The sequence below is a fragment of the Cricetulus griseus genome, assembly GCF_003668045.3.
Source record: "Cricetulus griseus strain 17A/GY chromosome 1 unlocalized genomic scaffold, alternate assembly CriGri-PICRH-1.0 chr1_0, whole genome shotgun sequence".
Classification (NCBI taxonomy): domain Eukaryota; kingdom Metazoa; phylum Chordata; class Mammalia; order Rodentia; family Cricetidae; genus Cricetulus; species Cricetulus griseus.
The window spans coordinates 36,575,896-36,581,895 of record NW_023276806.1 but is presented as its reverse complement, the minus strand read 5'-3'; positions in this window follow the sequence as shown (position 1 = coordinate 36,581,895).

Below are 6,000 nucleotides of genomic sequence, written 5' to 3'. Positions count from 1 at the left end.
CAAACCTTACAGTCTTCTTACTTCCAAATACAGGGAGGGACGTTAGATGTAAATAAACTACTCGCTCAGTCCTCTTAGCAGGTTCTGAGTCACAAGGACAGAGGTTTGTCATCTCATTGCTCTTCGGTGTTTTTATGAATGCTCTGGGATGCAGAAAACAAGCAAAGATTTTTTTTTAAAGAACCATATACTTGTTTTGTGTAAAATGTTCTAAACACAAATAAATACAAACGCCAGGAGTGTGAGAGAGGAAGAGAGGGAGAGGAATTCAGAGAGAGGGGAGGAAGACTGATGTTCCTGAACCAGGTAATATGAGTTGAAGATGGCCAAAGTCAAATTAATTCTTTTAAAAAGATATATTCATATTTATTTTATGTATGTGTATTTTGTCTGCATGTGTGTGTGTTTATTTCATGTGTGCCAGTACCTGCAGATATCAGAAGAGGGCATTGGACCTCCTGGAATCAGAATTATAGAGGGTTGTGAGCCACCATATCAGTCCTAGGAACTGAATCTGAGCCCTCTGGAAGATCAACAAGTCTCCTTAACTGGTGTGTCATCTCTCCAACCCCAGGGTGATAGATCAATAAATAATGAGAATTTTGCTACTGACCAAACAGCAATCAATACTTAACTAAAATGACAATAAACATGTTAGTGCCACTGTGAATGAAATCATTTATAATTTTTAAAATCAACATGAGTTTTACTAGAAGACAATCCAATGCATGGCATTATACGAAGCTTTTTATTGCCTCACCTCATAGTTCAGAGAAAAAATCTGCTCCCAGCATTCCCAGTAAAAGCTGTATGCTGCTGACTAAGCCTAGCTCTACAGCAATTATTGAGACCAGAGAGATGAATTACTTAGGTAAGGAACTATTTGTTCCTCTCTAATAATGATGCCGAGAAAGAAGGAGCTCTTATTTCCCCAAATAAAATCTGGGCACTCCAAAGAAAGAAGAAAGGGAATTATTAGTAGAGAGGCAACCGACTCAGTGCGCAACAGGAGTTGTCATGGGAACTAGATGGTATGGATGTAAAGTAGTTCTGATAGTGCTTAAAACTGAGGACTGGAGAAGTGACAGGTGCTGTTGGAAGCACTATTAAGACATTGTAAATTAGCTTAATTTTTTAAAAAAGAATTTGTTTATATAACCTGAAAGTTCAAGGGCAAAGATAAGTCCAAGCATAAAAATTATTTTATTGAAATATGGTTCCCTGGGGGAGATGGCTGCTAAGTCCCAAGCCTATCTCTTGGCAGTGGATGGCTCCATAGAAAGAGAGACCCTGCCAATATCCATGGATCAGAGTTCCTAGAAGGACTGTAGCAGGTCTTGCTTGGATGGATGGTAGTAAAGTAGACTACCTGGCTTGGCCAGACCTCACTTGCATGAAGACCCTTGCAAGAGACAACATGGGGAAAGAGAAGTATTATAATTGAGAGGTTTTCCAGTATAAAAGATGTGGGTGAGACAAATATTTTTCTAAACCAAATATCGGTATTAAGGTTGCTCTAGGGAGATCAATATGCTGAACATGATGGCAGCATGTGGAAGCTCACTTAGACTCTAGTTTAGATTGTTTTTGTTCCTTGCAATCAGAAGGGTTCAAACTAACTTTACCAAAACCATCAGCTTGGACATAGTTCTAGTGCTCCAACTTTTCATCTTTTTGGTTTTTCAAAACAGGGATTCTCAGTTCTGGCTGTCCTGGAACTCACTTTGAAGATCAGGCTGGCCTTGAACTCACAGAGATCTTTCTACCTCTGCCTCAGATTAAAGGCTTGTGCCACCACGGCCTGGCCAACTTTTCATCTTCTGAGCACATTTGTTCAACTACTCCCTAGTAGGGTACCTGGTCCATACAGGACTCCTTCATCTTCTCCATATTTATAACCACCTACTTTTAATTTTTTCTCTCTGTTCCTCAAACTTACGGTTCATCATTTCAAAAATATCTTTTCTTCTTTTTGGTAAAATTTATCTCATAATCTTAACTACTAGCTTTCTCACTTCTTAACCATGAGTAGTCAAGAAACAGGGAGAAAAATCCCAGAACAGACAGATTGATTCCACTCAGGGTTCATGATCATACCTCACCTGAACCAATGGTAACCTTTCTGCCTGTGCTCTCCAAGGAAAACATCAGACCTTCCACACTGTCCTCAAACCATTCACTGTTTTCATCTTCCACCTTATCAATCATGTGTGCTCTTTGTTTTGCACAAAATGGAATTGGCAAAGCTGTTTGTAAATATAACTTATTTTCTATCTTCTCCTCTCATAATGTTTTCTTTCTTTTCTTTTTGTTTTCATTTGTTTGTTTGTTTTTGAGTCAGGGTCTCACTGTGTAACTTAGAAGGACTTTGAACATATAACCTCCCAAGTACTGGAATGAGTAGAATTCACTACCAGGTCTAGTTTGCCTTTTCTATCTGTGTCCTATCCATTCATCTAAGATTTGAATTTTGAGACCATCTCCTCTTGTTAGAAACCTGCACTCTCAGTGTGCCCTTCACTGGCTTGTTTTTCCCTCCCTCCAATCTCACCAGGTTGGAGAGCTCATAGTTTATCTATCCAATGCCTTCTTTTTTTCCTCCTCTATTCTTCTCCACGCTGGGACAGGCTAAAGCCTAGAGGAGAACTTCCACAAACTCCCTTTGTCTCTACTCTCAGAGCTCCTCCCAGCCCCAGATCTAGGGAGAGAAGAGCATAAGATTATATCTGCTTCTGGAGCCTTCCCTGAAATGTCGCTTCAGTTTGGCTGAGTTTTCTTTGACCCAAGTTATTGCCTTTTCAAGACAGCCAGCTCCTGAATTCTAAAAATTATTCCTTTTATTCACCCTTTTCAGTGGTATAGCCACTAGTGAGTAACCTATGGTCCAGCATAGAGTTCCACACCCATGCCCACATGGGTACCTCTGGTTGAATCCCCTGGGTCAAAAAGTACAAACAAAAACAAACAGAAGGACATGAAAGAAGGATGGAGACTTGATGGAGGAGGGGAGCTGATGGGGTAGGAAGGGGATAAAAGAGAGTGGGGAGATAAGTGTGGCCAGAATATTATTTATATACCTGTATGTGTGTATATATATGTGTGTGTAGCTGTAATATATATATATATCTGTTAAAGAATAAATTAATTTTGAGAATACAGTAAGGAAATCATTCCATTTATCTTACCCTGGGGTACTCTACAGTCCTTTATTGGGTTTTTATATTGTTACCATCATAAGTAGTTTGTCCTCCTAATTCTTTTTTCTTTCTTTTTATTTATTCAATGTGTCTTTCACATCATGTATCTTGATCCCATTCATCTCCCTATCCCATCACATCTGCCTTCTGCCTCTGAGCCCTCCCCCTCCAATAAAACAAAATTTAAGAGAAAAAAAATAAGACTCTCGTCAAGGAAGCTGCAGTGTGACACAGTGAGTCACACAGTAAACCCCTTTGTCTGTCCTCCTGGTTCCACTGTGGACTTCCACCTCTACAGAGTATGGAATCTGCATTTCATCTGTTTCCTGTTGACTCTCCTGCTATGACAAATTGTTTGCTTCAGCCTATAAATATGCTGAAGCATCCTAGATGCACTCATCCATAATCTTTTCCTGTTGTCTATCAATTTTAGTAGCCTGTACCCTTGGTTACATTCTCTCTTGTCATCATTTGGAACTGTTCCATCTCTGAAATCCTAAATTCCAATGTCTGAGCACAAATTGTCTTACAAAAGAGTATTTCTTAATGGTATCAAAGGCAGTGAGCACCTGGAGGCCACTCTGCTTTTCTGCCTCCTTTGTTCTCACTTCCTTCTCTAGGCAGCTTGGAGACCAGAGACCCCACCCTTGCTGTCTTGGTCAGCAACTCCATTAGCTTCCATTCTTTTACAAGTCAATGTGGCAAAAATCCCCAAATCGTGTCAATCCAACTGCTCATCTGCTCTATCTTTTGCCACTGGTAAAGAACCATTGATGTTTGTAGGATGTAGTACCACTACTCTTTTAAAGTCTCTAATGTCAACTTTATCATTCTCATTTTCCCCCAACAATACGATTTTAAACCTTTTGTTAACAAAAAGAGAAATCTACAATACAACCAGGCCATCACACCTGGTAGACAAGAAGTCTACCTTTGAGACACCCCCCACCCCAGTTATCTCATATCCTTCACACTCTATCTCTTTGAGATATTCTTTTTATGACTCTTTTTTATTTTAATTAGAAAGGAAATATTTTACATGCCAATCCCAGGTCCCTTTTCCTCTTCTCCTCCCTTGCCTCTCCAATTAACACCCTACCTATCCCATACCCTTTCTGCTCCCAAGGGAGGATGAGGCCTTCCATGGGAGGGGTTCTTCAAAGTCTGTCTTATTCTTTGGGATAGCGCCTAGGCCAAACCCCTTGTGTCTAGGCTCAGGGAGTATCCCTCCATGTGGGATGGGCTCCCAAAGTCCATTCCTATGCTAGAGATAAGTACTGATCCACTACAAGAGGCCCCATATATTTCCAAGGTCTCCTCACCGACACCCACATTCAGGGGTCTGGATCAGTCCCATGCTGGTTTCCCAGCTATCAGTCTGGGGACCAAGAGCTCTCCATTGTTCAGGTCAGCTGTTTCTTTGGGTTTCACCAGCCTGATGTGGACCCCTTTGCTCATCAGTTCTCCTTCTCTGCAACTGGATTCCAGTTCAGTTCAATGATTAGCTGTGGGTGTCTGCTTCTACTTCTACCAGATGCTAGATGAAGGCTATACGATGTCATATGAATTAGTCATCAATCTCATTATCAGGAAAGGGCATTTAAGGTAGCCTCTCCTCTGTTGCTTAGATTGTTAGTTGGGGTCATCTTTGTAGCTCTCCAGACATTTCTCTTTAAACCTATAATGTATCCCTCTATTGTATTATCTCTTATCTTGCTCTCTTTTATTCTTCCCTCAACTCAACCTCCCTGCCCATGAGATATTCTTATCCACTGCCAATGGTCACCAGCATGACCAACCCATACACTGGTGCTTACTAAGTGTCAAATGTTATACCTAAATTATAAGTCATTGTGTCTAATTGGTGAGTCTTTTGATCTCATGTTTGACCAACAGTCACAATGCAATCCATTCTATATTAAATGATTAGCACTCCCCATTCTATATTCAAGCCCTACTCTTTTATTGAATGGCACCATTTTCCATTTCCTGGTCACTGAAGCCCAACTTTCCAAAATAGTCTTACTAATGTAGTAATGCCAATTTACTCATTTGTTTGTTTGCTTTTGTTCTGAGACAAGGTCTTGTTATGTGGACCAGGCTGCCATTAAATTCAGAGAGCGCTACCTGCCTCTGCCTCTCTAGTACTTCAAAGGCATGAGCCCTCATGCCTTGCATTACCTGTTCAGTTGATTAAGTCCTTGTTGAGTCTGAAATTTACTCCCTTTCTATTCCTCTAACTTCATATTCTCTCTCTCTCTCTCTCTCTCTCTCTCTCTCTCTCTCTCTCTCTCTCTCATTTTGGTCTTGATAGTTTGGTTTCACTTCATTTTTGCCAGACTTAAACTTCAAATCCTCCTGCCTCAGACTCCACAGTTCTGGGATTACAGGTACATCCCCATGCCTGGCTCTGACATCATCATTTCTTGCTTAAAAACACCACATGCTTATAATACTATAATGTTATAACAGTCTTCTAACCAGGCTGTTATTTCCCTAATCTATCCCTCTTCCTAACAGCAAAAAGATGACTGCAAAGCCAGAGTCTTACACTAGTCCTCTTTTCAGAAACCTCAGCAAGCCTACATTGCTTGGGAGGTGGAATCCATACTAATTAACATCCTTTGAAAATCACAGATAATTCCAGTCCCTTTGTTTACAAGGAATAATAAACATCTACCTGTGGTGAACTCTGATAAAAAAAAAAAGGCATTTTTTACTGGAAAGACACTGGAGAAGTTTATTGGATTGAAGGGAAAATTGAACAACCAATGCTGAGAACCCGAATCAGGAAAGAGACGAA